Consider the following 17,149-nt stretch of genomic DNA (forward strand, 5'->3'; position numbering starts at 1 on the left):
CTAGGAGGGATGAGAGGACTGATGGAGTGGCTGGGGCAGGGAAGAATCCTTTCCCCTCTTGACAGCAGCCGTGGTTCCTACAAGAGCAAAGTTAGGAGTTTGAATCCTGGTGCTCCTACTCTCCAGCTGGCTGATTAGAGGCAAGTTGCCTCATATTTCTGCAACTCAGTTCTCCCCCCTGTAAAATGGTTATGATAATACTGAACCCAGAGGGTTGCCAGGAAGGGTAAGGGAGACGAGGTCCTAGTCAGGCACTGGCACAAAGCAGGTTAGTCCCCTTAGGACCCCTCCCTTGCAGTCAGGACACCAGGGTTCCATTCCAAACCCAGAGACTAATTTTCTGGCAGAAATGGGTCTTGAACTTCCCATTTGTGTCCAGGAAAGGCCACAGAGTGGTGAGGCAGAGGTGGGAGTCTGAGGGGTTAAGGAGGGGACCTTGGAAGAGAGTCTTTAGCGTTAGGGGCGGTAGGGGCACAGCTCAGATGGGAAGGGCGGTTCCTCCCACCCATCTGCTCCCAGACCCCTCCCACCAGAGATGGCATTCTAGCCCCTCCCCCAGCTCCAGCACAGATGGCAGGAAGGAAATGCCAAGGCATGGAGGTAGGGAGGGGCCACCCAGCCCCCAGAGGCTCCAGCCCTTGCCAAGTTTCCCACAGGAGGAGGATGCAGAAGCCCCCTCCCTTGCTATGGCACTGCCCTCCAAGAGCCACAGCCCACTGATGCCCTGGTGCCTTGTATCCCGTTGTCATGGTAACCAGGACTAGCTGACGTGCCGACAGGCAGACCAGGAGCCGCTGCCACATGAATCACTTGAACTTGATGTGACAGACCCAGGCGGGTGGCCTGCACAGAGGCAGAGGGATGCGGTGCCCTGTGGGCAGGGACAGCTTAGGCTGAATCTCTCCAACTGTGACAGGTTTAGGGGCTCCAGAAGCTCATGAAACCCTAAAGGTCCCCACTGAAGGTGAGGCTGGCCCTTGAACCAGCCATGAGTCCTCTCCAAGCCCCTATTGCCTCATTTACAAAACTGGGAGAAGAGATTGGATGATAAAGATCAAATAAAATAATGAGCAGGGACTTGCTTTGTAAATTCAAACCTGACACAAACAGATGTTTGGGAGAGCCTGAAGGCTCAGTTCTACGCAGACCCGGGCTCCAGTCCCTCCTGGGCTATATTCTGGTTCCCTTCCAGCACCAACTTTCTATTCTGTACAATGGGGATAATAGTGCTTCCCTACTGCATTCAACTCTTCACTTAGCCATTTAATATTTATCAACTCCATTTATGTGCCAAGCACAGAGTTAGGTCCTAGGAACACAAGAGTAAATGAGACAGATTCATTTCCTGCCCTCACTGAGCTTATGTTCTAGTGGGATAAACAGACCCAAAACAAGTACCCAGACCAGCAAAATACCTCAGGTTGTGATGAGGCTCTGAAGAACACAGACAAGGAACTGGACTGCAGAGCAACTGGGCCAAGGGCTTATTTTAGGAAGGATGATCAGAACGGATTTTCTGAGAAGATGACATCTCAGCTGAGACCTAAGTGATGAGCAAGGGCTGAACTCTCAAATGAAAGAGACAGAGTTCCAGGCCAGGGACAGCAAAAGAAAAATCCTGAGATGTGGTTGAAGCACAGGAGGAGGACCACTGTGAAGACAGTAGGGCAGACAGGTTAAGTGTGAACAGTGATTTTATCCCAAATGCAGTGAGTAGTGAAAAGACAAGGAACTGTGAGTAAAGAAGCACCGTGATTTGATTTCCAGGTACATGCTACAAAAGCTCTAGATGCCGAGTGGAGAATGGGCCTTCTGCAGCCAGCCCAGGAAGAAGCCCACTGCAGAAGTCCAGAGCACAGAGGAAGATGCTGTGAACCCACGGGTAATAACAGAGAAGGAGAGAAATAGCCATCTTCAAGAAAATTCTTGGAGATAGAAACTCCAGGACTTGTTTCTGGTCCATATAAGAGAGGTAAGGGAAAGGAGAGAAAGAAAGATACCACGTGGGCCTCTGGTTTGAGTTTATGGGTTGTTTGCTGTTGTTCAGTGGCTAAGCTGTATCCGATTCTTTGTGACCCCATGGGCAGCACACCAGGCCTCCCTGTCCTTCACTATCTTCTGGAGTTTGCTCAAACTCATGTGCACTGAGTCAATGATGCCATCTAACCATCTCACCCTCTGTCACCCCTTCTCCTCCTGCCTTCAATCTTTCCCAGCATCAGGGTCTTTTCCAATGAGTTGCCTCTTCCCATCAGGTGTCCAGAGTGGGTGGTTAGTGGTATCAGTTTCTAAAATCAGGAGAATTGATTAGTTTGTAGATCATCTGTAAAGACAGGGCTTATGTTCATGAGACAAGTCCAAGGGGCTAAAGTCCTCTCTCCAGGGTGGAAACCACACTCCTAACAGAGAAACCTTCAGGATGGGCCACTTCCTCTCCACTGTCCCCAGGCAGTGCTCCAGCCTTTCCGGAAGAAGTGTTTGGAGAGGCTACATGGCCACGGTCCTCGGTGAGAACTCTGTCTTGAAAGTGACAGAACCATAACTCTGAATTTCATAGGCACAAAGGAGGATTTAGTGGCTTGCAGAATGCAAGGAATTAACCCATAGGAATGGACCAGAGAGCAGCTGGGCCTGTTCTCCTCTCTGCCTCTTCCCACATCCCAGCTCTTCCATTCCAACCACAAACCAACTTCTTCCCCAAGGCAGGAAGCACTGAATCCTCAGGATTTTTAACAAAGAGGGATCAACTTTTTTCAAAATTGTTTTTCTCTTCAATAGACCACCTTTGGTCTAAAAATATTAAGAAACATGACAATGAAGTTTGTGAATGAAACTACTACACAAATGGAATAGTTTGTTTATGTCCAAAAGCACATTTAGTAAAAACTTTCACTCTTCTAAAAATGATTCACATACAAAAGTAGTAAAATTAGTCTAAAACAGGACAAATACAATGTGAAAAAATTTATAAAACATCCTCTCAGTTTTTACATTCTGTAACTTCCAATGACTCTCATTTCCGGTTGAAAAACTTAGAGAATTTTAATTGGCTAGGGTTGAATTATATGTCACTGTTGGGCCAATCGACTATGCCAGGGGTGGGGTTCCTATAAGAATATGACAGCTCACACTATGTCCACAGCTCACACTAAGGAAGGGCTATGATACCCAAGAGACAGAGATGATTAGACAATGCTCTTTTACATGATACGGGTCAGCAGAATTCCCAGTCAGAGAGATGAAAAGGAACCATGAGAACAAGGAAAAATTTGCAAATTTTGGAGAACTGAGCAGTTGTTACTTGGAGTTCCAGGAAGGACAGCCAGAGAAATCCCCACAGCCCTCAAAGCTATCTACTGAGAGCAGAAGATAAAAATCATTGTCCTGATGGAGTTTGTCTGTGTGTGTGAGAAGCCAGAGGAGCAGTGTCCAGACTTGAACTGGTTGAGTAGGGTTCTAATGATGCACAACTGTAATATCTGGTAAACCCTTATCTCCCCCCAGAGGCTGGCGTTGCCAGTCAAAGAGCTTGCAGGTGGAACCTGAATTGGCAAAGCAGACAAAAGTGGAAGGTAGTCAATAACCTTCTAACGACTGGGAGGCTCTCGAGCCCCTCACTAGCCATGCAATCTTGGATAAGTTAGATTTCACATCTCTGAGCCTCGGTTTGCTCTGATTTTAAACGGTGAATGTGCACAAATTAAAATAAAGAAAATGGTGAAAGTGTAAAATTAAATAATGTATAAAGGAGAGTGCCTCTCTCATAAGGTCAAGTGAAGAGATGATGATATAATGCAAGGGAAATGCCTGCTACAGAGCCTGGCTCATAGTATGTGCCCAATAATACCATCTAATGCTTTCATCACTGCTACAGAGGAGGTGTGTGAAGTGGGTAAGTCTGAGAGCTTCCCGCTAACTTTTTAAAATATTTATTTGTTGCTGTGGGTGAGCTTTCTCTAGTTGAAACGGGCGTGGGCTACTCTCTAGTTGTGGCGTGCAGGCTCCTCACATTGCAGAGCAAGGACTCTAGAGCGCACTGGCTTCAGTAGCTGTGGCCCACAGGCCTAGTTGCCTCGAGGCATATGGAATCTTCCCTGACCAGGAATTGAACCCCTGTCTCCTGCACTGGCAGGCAGATTACCAGGGAAGTCCTTCCATTAACTTTTGAGTGCCTCCTAGAGGACAATTGCAATACGGGAGGCTTTCATTTCTGGCATTGACTCCACCTCAGGCAATTATAATAGCAACTTTACCCTCTAATTCACCTGCTAAGTGCCAGGCACTGGGCTAGGTACTTTACCTCTATTATCTCCTTCTTCAGCATTATCAGTGATGACTTGAGACAATGTATCAGTTAGCTTCTGCTGCATAATAAACCGCCCCCACACTCACAGCTTGAAACAGTAACCCCTTACAAAGCTCATGATTTTATGGTTGGGACATTCAGCTGGTCTCTTCTGGTCTTGGCTGGGCCTGCTCATACATCTGCAGTCAGCTGCTAGTTAAGTGGCTCCACTTCTGGGAGTTGCCTGGCTGTCATCTGGGTGATGGGGATGACTGAGCCGTGTGTCTTTTTTCATCCAGCAGAGTAGCCCGGGCTTTTTCACAGAGCAGCTGGGCAGGGTTCCAAGTGAACATATGAAAGTGTGCAAGACCTCTTGAGGCTTGGGTTCCGAACTGGCACTGGTGCTTCTACCACATTCAGTTGGCCAGAGCAGCTCACAGGGACATCCCAGATTCAAGCCGGTGGGGAGAAGCTTCAAGGTTAGATTGCATCGAGTGGGCTCAGAAAGGGGTGGAGAAATGTGGCTGATCTTGCAGTATCAGGCTTCCCTTGTGACTCAGCTGGTAAAGAATCTGCCTGCCATGCTGGAGATCTGGGTTCGATCCCTAGGTTGGGAAGGTCTCCTGGAGACGCAAAAGGCTACCCACTCTAGTATTCTGGCCTGAAGAATTCCAAGGGCTGTTTAGTCCATGGGGTGACAAAGAGCCGGACACGACTGAGCAACTTTCACTTTCCTTCCTTTGCAGTACACCACTGGTATTACTGCCATTTCACACGTGAGAAAATTGACACTCAAAGGGGTAAAAATGTGATGCTGCTAGTAAGCATGCCAGATGCAGGATTTGAACTTGGGGGACTCTCCACACGCAACTGCATTGGGACATGCAAACTCGATGCTCTCAATGGAAGGGCCCTTGTCTGGCACAGTCCACAAGGGCCCAGTCTAACAGGCACCAGAGGTCTTGACTGAGGTGAAGTGGGGCAGGAGCAAATAAAGAGGTGAACTGAAAGAAGGACAGGAGCAAGGGATTCGGATAGAGCCTGTGGCCATGACAAGGGTTCCAGCTTGGCAGCATGGACTTCAGCCTGCCTCGTGAAGCTACAGAACTGGCCAGGCCAGGCCAGGACTGACCTTCTTCCAGGCAGAAGCCCTGCCTGCACCTCACGCTGACGGGGCCCTGCGGTGAGCGCGCGGTGAGGGAGCTGCCTCTGCTGCCATGGGTGGTGACAGGGCTGGCCAGAAGATCAAAGGAGTGTCACAGTTGAAAGCAGAGACCTGTCCTCCTGCGAGCATTCGGAGCACTCCGAGCTGGTCTCTGTGTCTGTGCCGAGGGCGAGCAGAGGGGCACTGGGCTGGCCGTGAGGCGCCCCACCTCCTCACCTCCCCTGTGACCAGCCCCTCCCCCACAGAGAAACCCACGCCAGGAGCACAGCTGTGCCCAGCCAAGCTGCCGGGTGCCAAGCCGGGCCTGGCGGGCTCCCTCTCATCTGTCTCTCTTTAGCAGGAACAAATGGGAATGAGGGAATCAATTAACAAGGCTCCTTAGCCAAATGACTGCTGCTCCCTCCTTCCCCAGCTTGTTAACCCTTCGCTGCCAGGGCCGGGAAGGGCTGCCCTGGCTGGCCGACTGCACTCAGCCCTGGGGCCCCCAGCTGAATGTCGTGCTCCTGCCTTGTCTGTGCCAAGTGCTGGCAGCAGCTGCCAAGCTGAGGAACCAGAGCCAGAAACACAGACACCTCCATTCAACCTCAGTGGAATCTGGGGTCAGGCTCAAAGGATCTTCAGGGCCTCCGGCCTGGCCCTTTCTTTTCTCTCCAGAGACAAAGGGCCCCCTCCTGAATTAAAACCACTGAGAAGAAGGTTCAGGCCAGGGGGGTGGGTCATGGCCAAACCTCACCTGGGGCCCCCACTGGGTCTAGGAAAGAGTAGGAGCCCAGGGGACAGGGCAGGATGTCTTGGGCCACACTCAGGAAGCCCTGACACCTCAAATGTCAGGAGCAAATGGTCAGTCTAAGAATCCTCTCCAAGGAATTTGGACAGGCAACTGTGGGGGCCTGGTTTTCAGGAGGCCTGAGTTCAAGTTCTGGCTTAACAGCTGATATGGGGTCTGATGATATTTTGAATGATTAATCAGTAGGCCACCCTTTCTCCCACCCACTCTCACCAAAAGTCTTTACTTGTCCTCCAGGGCTCTTTCGTCTTTCACCATTCCCCCTGCTTCCTTCCCCACTCCAGCCCCACCTGCCAGCCCCGCCTCAGCAGTCAGGCTTTGGTTTGAGCTGCTGCTTTACCGGATTCAGAACCGCCATGCAGAGCCTGATCCACCATATGCTGCGGCACTGGGGTCACAGAGAAACAGGTGTGTGCTCTTGGCCTTTTTTATATTCAAAAGATACTCAGGTTCTAAGTTCAGACCAAAAAACTCAGATGCAGCTCACATTGAGAGAGCCATCTGCACCCACCCCCTGGATTGGATAAAAGACTCCAAAGGCTGGAAGAAGGTGGCGAAAGGAACCAGAAAGGATAAGTCAGCAGGGAGGACTGCCTGCCCAGCCCTGACACTGGAGAGTGAGCTCTGGGCCCAGCAAGGCCTGAAGCACATTCACCCATCCATTCATTCTTTTCACAAATGGACAGTGACTGCTTTCTGTATGCCAGACACTGTTCTGGGCACAGTGGATGAGCAACAAGGACTCTGGCCTTGGGCAGGGTGAGGATGAGGACATGAGAGTCACTCAGTGATGGCCCTCAGCCATTTATCCAGCAACTGTCCAGCAGGAGGGAGGCTGTTGGCGCCCTGAGTTTTGCCTCCGCAGCACCCTAGGTCACCCAATGGACATGGCACCATCCTGCCCGGCTTCTATCCCCAGGACACTTGTGAGCCACCTGGATGAAGATGGACCGTAGACAACTTGTGAGCCCCCTGGGTGAAGATGGGCCCTAGACAAGCAGGGGATGATAGAGGAAGGGAGGAGAGGCCTGAGAGGAGACTGCCAGCAAGCCAAGGTCATGCTGAAGCCACAGGGCTACCCCTCCCTGCCCCGAACACATTGGCCAGTCTCCTTTCTAAAACTCACCTTGGGCCCAAGTTCAAAACTCCAGCCAGGACTCCAGCTGGCCTGATGTGAATCAGAAGTCCATCACTAAGCCAATCAGCGCTGCCTAGGAGTAGGGGTCTATAAACAATGGCAGCTCCCATTCCCAGAGCAGGGTGAGCATAGGGGGGAAATGGTTCCCTGAAGACAAAACCACCAAAGTCCGCAACACTGACCTTGGTTGGGCAGGTGGAGATAGGCTGAGCCTCACTTCTCTGACCTGTAAAATGAAGCTAACGAGAGTGCCAGCCCCACTGGCCTATCTTGAGGATTAAAGGAGCCCATTCAGACAAGAGCGCTTTGTGCACAACAGGTACAAAAGGAATGAGAGTCAATTCTCTGTCCTCAGTCACTCCGTCTCTAAAATGGGTGGGTATCCTGGTTCATCTCCCCAGCCCTGATGTGCAGGATCCCACGGCCCCGAGCCTCCACGACAGGCATGAGCAACCACAGACCCTCCTCTCAGAGGTCAAGACCCCCTTCTGTTCCTCAGGACTGGGAAAATCCTCCGGCTGCTCGTCACCTTCCCCACTTCAGTCTCCCCAGCCCCTGTGACTGTCCCCCCACCCCCCAACCCTCTGAGCCTCTGCCTGGAGAAGAGGATGTGCCACTGTGCAGAGCTTGGACCAGAGTTCAGATCGCAGTTCTGCTGCTGCCTTCAAGGTTAGGTGATCTTGGTCAGGCTCCTCACTCCTCAGTGCCTCTGCTTCCTCATCTGTAACAGAGAGCTTAATTACAGTAGAAACTGACCCGTGGGGGCTGGGGGCGCTGTTTCTGTGTTGGGCCCTATGCATACGTGCTAAGTCACTTCAGTCATGTCCAATTCTTTGCTACCCTATGGACCGTAGCCCGCCAGGATTCTCCAGGCAAGAATACTGGAGTGGGTTGCCATGCCCTCCTTCAGGGGATCTTCCCGACCCAGGGATCGAACCAGCGTCTCTTCTGTCTCTCGCATTGGCAGGTAGGTTCTTTACTGCTAGCGTCACCTGGGAGGCCCTTAGAGCCCTATAAGTATCCACTATTCAGGTTCTCATCTCTGTTGGCTCCTGGACCACCCCATTGCGAAGTAGCTTGGATGGTAGGAGTGAGCCAAGCACTGGGGACAGAGGGGTGCCCCAGACTGACTGCTGCCACCCTGGCCTCCTTGAGTTCGCTCCCTGGTGGAGGCATTCGCATCAGCAGGCAATCTCAGTGCAGAGAGACCAGGGCCACTCTGTAGGGAAGCCTGGGGACAAGTGTGCACAGGATTGGCCCAACCCAAGGAGGGAAACCAAGGCCTGCTGCTGGGGCCGGTGACAACTGGAAGTTCGTACAGGTGGGCTGGGTGAAGAGGATTCAAGGAAGAGGTCCAAGCAGAGGGGTCAACTGTATAAGAAACTCAGCCATGAGGGTAGGCCAGGAGACAGCAGAGAGCACCCAGGGTGTTGGCGGCTGCACTCCAGGGCAGATTGTGGAGCCTCAGGGCCTGCCTCGCACAGGACTCTGTGTCTGGGTGTGACTTTGTGTAACTGACTGAGGCTGTGTGTGTATGTGTGTGGCTGTGTGGTGGGTGGTGTGTTTGTGGATTTGTTTCTGTGAGGGACTGTGTGTGACAGTGTGAAATAGCGTGTTTCGAAGAGGGCGGAACTTGGCATGCCTATCTGAGATGGTTTAGGGGGCGACCACTGCGGCTGAAGTTGTATGTCTGTGACTGTGTGTCCATGGGTGTCTATAAGGTGTAGATAAGTACCCAGCTGGCTGTGAGCAGGTGTGTATGCGTGTATGGTATGTGTAGGTATATACATGTAAGTTGCATGTGTGTGTATCTTTGTGTAGATACGTGTGTGTGTGTGTGTGTGTGGAGACATACGTGTACTGCTGTCTGTGGAGTCCAGGGCAATGAGAGCTGCTTCTCCTTCTTCCAGCCTGGCTGCACAAGACACACGCACACACACACACACACACACACACACAGACACTCACGGGGCTGGGAGGGGTGGCTGCCCGTTGCTGCCACAGCCAGTCAGAACTTGCTAATTTGCATGTTAATGAAGCTCGGGAGCTCTCCAGCTCAAGACTGACAGGAGCCCCCAGCGCCCCCCCACATCCTTCCCTGACAGGCCTGGGAAGGGGGGAGTGGGGAGGGCTGAGAACCGGCGGAGGGAAGAAGAGGCGGAGGAGGCTCTCACTGAAGCTTCCCTTTCTCTCTCCCTTTCTCTCTCTCCCACCCCTGTGCCGGCCCCAGGCCCTACCACGTGTCTGCCTGCCCCTCAGCCCCCCTTCACTCTCCCTCCTGGCCCAGCACAGGGAGAGGGGGCTGGAGCAAAGCCCCCGGGGCAATGGCAGAGGAGGCTGCCAAGGTTCCCTTGAGGTGAGGCTGGGTTGCCTACCCCTGCCTCTCAGGGAGCACCCAGCAAACCAGCCATTAGGCACCCACCCAGGAGCAGACACCCTGGACATCTGAGAGTGGGTGGTGCCAACACAGCCAACAGGCCGCCCTCCTGTCCCCACCCCTGGCAGGCTTCAGTGTGGCCAAGGTGGGTCACCATGAGCTCTTCCGCCTGCACTCCCGAGAAAGGGCCAGTCCATATGGGATCAGAGCTCCAGCCCAGGGCAGGGTGGGGGTGGCAGGGATGGCATGAGGACTCTGGAGATAAGGTGTGGGGCTGGAGGGACTGGGGTACACGTGGAGGGTGCCTCCCTCCCCCCGGGGCTGTGCTCTCAGGGAAGGAAGGCTGGGTGGGGCGGTGGGTAGGAGATGGGAGCCCTCACAGCTTTGATCAACAGGTCAGTCCTGGTTGCGCGGCCGCCTCCTGCTCAGTCTGTTGCCCACCGCATTCTTGTCTGGTCCCGGTCCTTCACCCTTCCCATCCCCCTACCACTCCTGCCCCATCCCCTCCTTCCTTTCTTAATCAGCCACATCCCACAGGAGGCTGAGCTCTCTGGGGAGCCCTTGGCAGCCGCCTCCTAGAAACACTGTCTGGTTTTGTCTCAGAGGTGTGTCCCCTGCTTTGACAGAGAGCTGGTCTGGGCTGGGGGTCCTGGCTCCTGCCCTCTCAGCCTGGCTCCCAATGGGCATTTTCTCCTTCCTCTGCCTTCCCTTCCCCCACACTGCTCTGGGCACTGGGTCTGGCTCCCTGCCCCTCTGTCTCTCTCTGAGCCCAGGTCTCTCTCTGTCTCTCTCTCCTTTTCCCCAGATGCTCAAATATTCAGCTTCTCTCCCCACCCCCAGTCTCTCTTTCTGCCTTGCCCTGTAGGTCTCTAAGCACCCACCCCTGCCCCTACTTCCATCTCCCCCTGCCCCCCACCCTGCGGTGGCGGGCCTGGCTCCCAGGTGTGTCTTTGCCAGAGAGGGGAGGAAGAGAGGTGAGGCCCCCTCAGGCCCTGAATCTCTGCAGGTGAGAGGGGAGCTGGGCAGTTGCTGGTGTTAATTGCAGGGAGGATGTCTGGCAGAAATAAGGTGGTTTTTCTGCTTCAGTGACGACTGTTACAATCAAATTGTCCACAGACAATTAGCGGAGTGGGAGAAATAAGAATTAGATTTCTAATTATTTTCCCAGTAAAAGCCGCCCTGGACCCCGTGGGTGAGGGGGAAGGGCTTCTCAGTGGAGCCAACAGGCACTTTTGCGGGCCCGCTCCTTGGGGTGGGGGAGCCTCATGGGAGCTCCCCAGGCAGGCAGGAAGGGGCTGGAAAGGGCAGAGAATCCGGACACTTGGATCTCAGAACCAGCAGCCATGGGACTTGCTGGCACTTCTCATTTTTTGAGCCTTAGTTTTCTCTTTCCAGAATGGGGGAATAACCATCCCTAAGTAGCAGAATTGTGAGGAGTCAAGGAGGTGAAGCAGCCCCCAGTACAACTCACGACTCACACACGCCTCTGTGGACTTGCAAGCTCACATACTCACACATTGGGGAAGTCTCTCCTTCCACCCCTTCTGCTGCTCTGGGTCTGTGTGTGTGACACAGGGCAGGGACTCAGGGAAAGGGGGCCTGAACCCAAGTAGAGCCTCACTCAACAGCGTATGCCTCCCTGACCCATGAGCCTCCATCTCCACATCTCTCAAATGAGGTTACCCATGGTGCCTTCCGCCTGGGCTGAAACAAAGGTTCAGTGACACCCGCGTTGGGGGCTAGCCTCAGACCTGGCCCCACGGCAAGTGCTCAGTAAAGTGAAAGTACTATCCAAGGAGGCCAGCAGGGCCTGCAGGGCTGGACACAGGGCTCTGTGCAGAGTGTTCTGGGCCCACCAGACCCAACCTTCCTCTGGGGCCTAGTCACTCAGAGAAGTGAACAGAAAACCAAGCAGAGAAGGACCCACCCTACGGATCAGATAGTTCTGGGTTGTGTCTGGGCTGTGCGCTTTCTAGCTAGTCAGGCAGTGTCTACAGCCCCTCTCTGAACCTCAGTTTTCTCTCCTGTAAAGTGGGACGACAGCAGTGGCTTCCTCTAGGAGTTGCTCCGAGGCTGTGACATTAATTTGCTCCTGCTAGGTGTTTTAGGAGTGGGAGGGGCTAAGGCACAATCGCCCTGACTGGAACACCATCCCTCACCCCCCACCCTTGTCCTGCACAGAGTCAGGGACCAAGGGTGGGAGCCTCCGGGTTGCCCTAGGCCTTTAAGACCTACTCCCCGTGAAGCAAAGGGAACACCCAGCTCACTAATGTCCTCAGGGCCCAGGCCTAGTGACAGCCAACACACCTGCACACAGAAGCGCCCATGCAGGTGCCACACCTGCTCACACTCTTGCTGTCACGTTTGTACGTGCATCTCACATGCTCACACGCACACATACACCCTGATGCAGCCAGAATGTCCCCATGTGAACCAAGGGGAAGCTCCTGGCCACACCCACTGGGGATGTGCAGGGGGAGGCAGCTGCAGGCCAGCTGTGGGGTCTGGAGTAGGCGAGGGGAGCTGCTTGGAGACCCAGCTGGGAGTCGGGCAGGAGGGCTTCTCAGCTGTCTCTTGGCTCCAGGCCCCCTTCCTCTACCTCTAGGGGCCAGTTGGCCCAGCTGGGCAGGGTGGAGGTCACCTGCCTGGAGGTGGCCAGAGCCTCTACCTGTTTCTCTCTTCCCCTCCCCTCTGCCCTTCATTCAGCAACAATGCCTGGGACCCCGCCCACCTTCTGTGCCATCTCCCCCCTCCCTTCCAGTCTCTCTGTCTCTCTGACTCCCTCTGTCTCTCCCTGGGTCCCTGGATCTTGTCTCTCTGGGCCTGGGTCTCCCCGCCCCGGTGCTGGGCTATGTAAATGTGGTATTTCCCGTGTCTCATCAGCAGGACTGCCTGCTTGGCTCTCATTTAATTTGATCCGTGGCGGCGCCTCTGCGGAGCCACTCATCAAAGCGGGAAGACAATTAGGTGAATGTCAGGGTGGCCTAGGCCCCACGGGGTGACCAGGGCCTGGGGCTGGGGCCATGAAGGGTGAGGGGCAGGGGCCTGGCTGCCACCTTCATCTCCCTCAGGGCCTGTCCAGACTTGGCCCAACGTCTGCGGGCTGGCCGGCTGCCTGGATGGCCCCCGTGAAGACCAAGCTGCTCTCTGCCCAGGACCTGCAACACTGATGAGGGGCATGGCTGGCGCTCCTGGACTTGGCAGAACCCCCTCCCCACCCCCAAGGGGAGGCAGTTGTGTGGCCACAGTCAGGTGGACTCCTGGGTTGGGCCCTCGTCAGGCCTGGTAGAGGGTCCGAGCTCTGAGCTAGCTCAGGGTCCCCTGAGAAGGGAATACATTCTTTCCGCCAGCCCCACCCGGCGCGCCCATGCTGGCTCCATGCCAGCCGTCCTCTCCTGAGCCTCCGCCTGGCCTTTTCTCCTCCCTCTCCTTCCTCTGGCTGTTTTTGTGTCTCTTCCCGCTCTCTACCTGTTTCCTCAGTCTCATTCCTTTATTCCCAAGCTCTCCTTTTCCATATCTTATACCACCCCCACCCACCCCATCATGTCCTTGGTCTCCTGGGACCCTCTAGCCTCAGCTGCTCCTCTGTAATTCCCCATCCCTGTCCCTGGCTGGTCCTGCCCCACCGGGCCACCTGAGGTGACCTGCTAGGTGAATCGAACTCCCTGCCCCAGCCTGGCTTCCTCCTCACTGCCCCCCACCCTCAGGGACCCCTGAATCTCTGACATCTCCCTCCCTACTGGCTTCTTCATGTTAGCTGTCAACACATTCAAGTCTCTCCTGTTTTAAAAATGATAATAATAATAAAATGCCTTTTAAAGAGATACTCTCCTTCATGGCCCCACTGCTTCTACCACCGCCCCTTTCTCTCCTCATCCTCTAGGGAAGCTTCTGGGAGAGCAATCTACTCTTGCTTCTTGACCCCCTCCAAGCTGGCTTTGGTACCACCCCTCAGGCCCTAGAGACAGCCCTCAGGAAGGTCACCAACAACCTTCTCATCACTCAGCCCCCTTGATCACACCTCACTTGGATGCCTGGACAGCATCTGAACAATTGACTTCTCCTCTCTTCTTGACTCTCCCTTATTCACACAATGCCTCCGGGTTTTGCCTCCACCGCTTTGGCCTGCCGCTTCCTGGACCCCACCTCTGCCCTGGCCTCACAGTTGCACACTCCAGAGCCGGCCCAGCTCCTCTTCTCCGTTCACCCTCTGTACAGCTCCTTAAGTAATTTAATCCATGCCCTGCTCCCCCGACCCAGGCTTCAGTCACACATGTGTCTACACCTCTGGCCTTCTGCTCTAGCCCAGCTCTTTCTCCTGCGCTTAGGACGCAACTATTCACTGCCTCCTGGCCCCTCCCTGCATGTTCCATGGCCCTCCTGAACCCAGAGCAGCCCAAACCCTGACCTTTCAAGCCTGTTTCTCCTTTTGGGTTCCCCAATTGGATGACTGGCACTTTCATCTCCCAGTTTCCCAAATCAGAAACCTGGAGGTAAAACCAGAGCCCCTTGCCCCCACCACTTCCACACAGAGGGTGATAACAGACGACAGAGTCTGCCTCCAAAATATTCTCTTCTATAAAGCCTTGAAAGTCCACCCTCACTTTCCCCATCCTCCCTAGGTAGATCTGCTCAAGCCAAGATGTTCTCATTGTTCCCTTGGAGGTATCTTAATGCTTTTCCACCTGCAAGTGTTTACTACTCTTTATCTCCACATGGAATGCTCACTTTCTCTTCTTTGCCTAACCCATGTCAAATCCATCTTGCCCCTCTTCATAAAAGCCTAGCTCCAGCCCCCTGCAAGGAAGTCTCTTCCCTCTGCCCCAGTTGGCAGAACCTTCTCCCACCCTAAGCTCATGGACCCTTCTTGTCTCGTGCCTGGACACACAGGATCATCTCCACTCTTCCTCCTATATACATGGTCTCCTACATTTCCCAGGCTCCTTGGTAAGTGGGCCATGTGACTGCTCCTGGCCAATGAGCTACAGATAAAGGTGAAATGGTCACTTCCCGGCCAAAGCATATAAGAGCTAGTATGCAATCTTCTAGCTGCCACAGCAACCAACCTCTTGAGATGGTGGAGCCTCAAGAACAAAGCAGCATGGAAAGCTGAGTCCCCTCTCGAAGGACAAGAGCCCTCAGATGCCTGGTCTGGCAGCAGACTTTGTATAAGCAAGAAATAAACTTTTGTTGTATTCATCCACTGTGATTCAGGGGTTGTTGGTTACTGCAGCATACCTTTCCTATCCTGACTAATACAGCCCTTTTGGAGTGTTATTGTCCCATCTCTTGTCTGAGGATAATCTCCTGCTCCTTACCAGGTGGTAGTGAGAATTGAAGTATTAAAACATCCACATTCAGCTTCTGAGTACCTGCTGCATGTCAGACTCAGTATAAGTAACTGACTATGAGATCTCCTAGCTGGAAAAGTATTATGAACTGAATGGTTGTGTCCTGACCAACCCCCCACCCCCAAGTTCATATATTGAGACCCACTACTATGGTGTTTGAAGGTGGTGGGCCTTTGGGAGATAATTAGGCTTATGTGAGGTCATAAGCTTGGAACCCTCCATGATGGTATTAGTGTCCTCATGAGAAAAGGAAACCTTAAGGAAGCCATTGCAAGCCAGGAAGTGTTCGCACCAAAAGCCAAATTTGTAAGCACCTTGATCTTGGACTTCCCAGCCTCCAGATGTGTGAGAAATAAATGTTTGTTGTTTGAGATACCCAGTCTATGGTATTTTGCTACAGCAGCCCAAGCAGACTAAGACAGCAGGGCTCCATTTATCAGAGAGAAGAGAAGATAGCTGCATTCAGCTGCTCAGGTTGGGTACTGAACAATCCCAGTGGGGAGGAGCATTGGCAAAGATTATAATGTGGAAGTCACTCCCTGGAGCTGTGAACTCTAGTAACCCTGTTGCACTCCTAGTTACAGTGTTGTTTTAAATCACTGATAAACATTGACACTCATTTTGTAGTTATAAAGAGGAAGAGTCGGGGGTGGGGAGGGGGCTTGAAAAAGGCACAGGAGAAACAGGAACAATGCTTATAATTTCATAGTATTAATAAAAAATAGTAACGTCAGGAAAATTTCACATCATGCTGCTATGTGCCAGATACTACCCCAAGCCTTTCATTTACATTTATTCATTCATTTCTCACAGCAGCCCTATGAGATAAACATCATCATCCCCCATCTTACAGATGAGGAAATTGAGTCAGAGATAAACTACCCAACATCATGTGGCTTATAAATAGCAAAGCTAGGATTTGAACTGGGGCTTCCAAGGTGGTGCTAGTGGTAAAGAACCAGCCTGCCAATCCAGGAGACATAAGAGACATGGATTCCATCCCTGGGTCGCAAAGATCCCCTGGAGGAGGGCATGGCAACCCACTCCAGTATTCTTGCCTGGAGAATACCACGGACAGAGGAGCTTGGTGGGCTGCAGTCCATTGGGTCACAGAGTTGGACATGACTGCTAAGTGACTTAGCACACATTCACAGGATTTGAATCTGGGCGTGTTGGTTTCAGAATTGCTCTTAACCCCTCTCCTGTTTGGGCTCCTAAAATGAGGATAATGTGCAATTCCTCCCCCACCTAGGACCTGGCCTGGATTTGAGTTTCCAGGGTTAGGATGAGGGCAAACGCTAAAGAAACTGACTTTATGGGGGTGTCTGAGAGGACACGTGCACAGCTCTCTGGGGCCCAGGGCACAAGGCACAGAGCCGAGCAGGAACTTAGCCCCCTTCACCACTTCCATTCCTGTAACCCCCACCTTCTGCTACCTTGGCCTCGGTACAGACCCCAGAAGCACTGTGGCATCCAAAGGGCAGGGCATTTGAAATATTCAGGGGCCACACCTTTGGCCTGGCATTGATGGGAGAGACAGAAGGGAAGATTCTCCACACATGTTGAAGGGTGGCAGATGGGCATAAACAGGAGTTTGGGCAGGACAAATTCCGAGCCTGAATCCTTTGAGCATAATAATAAATGCAAATATGACCTCTCACATTCTCAAAGGTCCTTCAGCTTGTGACATATCATGCTACAGACAGGAACTCATTTAGTTCTTATATCAACCCATTTCACAGATGAAGAAACCAAGCATCAGAGAACTTGAATGCCCAGAGTCATTCGGCCATTAGGTAGCAGAGTCTGGCAGATCCAGGGTTCATACAATATCCACATCTCCAGCTGCCCCCAGAAGTGCCAGTCCTCTTGAGAGAATTTCCCATGTCCCCAAGGATACCTCCTACTGGGAACCAGGGTATCCAGGTCTCCTGCAGCCTGGCAGGGGTCTATCTACTAGGGTGAGCCTCTGCTTCACCCGCCCACCCGTGTGCTAGGGACAGAAGGGGGACTTTATGTGCAATCTGCCTGACTCTCCAGAAAGCA

The sequence above is a fragment of the Oryx dammah genome, unplaced genomic scaffold (genome assembly GCF_014754425.2).
Source record: "Oryx dammah isolate SB20612 unplaced genomic scaffold, SCBI_Odam_1.1 HiC_scaffold_28, whole genome shotgun sequence".
In the NCBI taxonomy this organism is placed as follows: Eukaryota; Metazoa; Chordata; class Mammalia; order Artiodactyla; family Bovidae; genus Oryx; species Oryx dammah.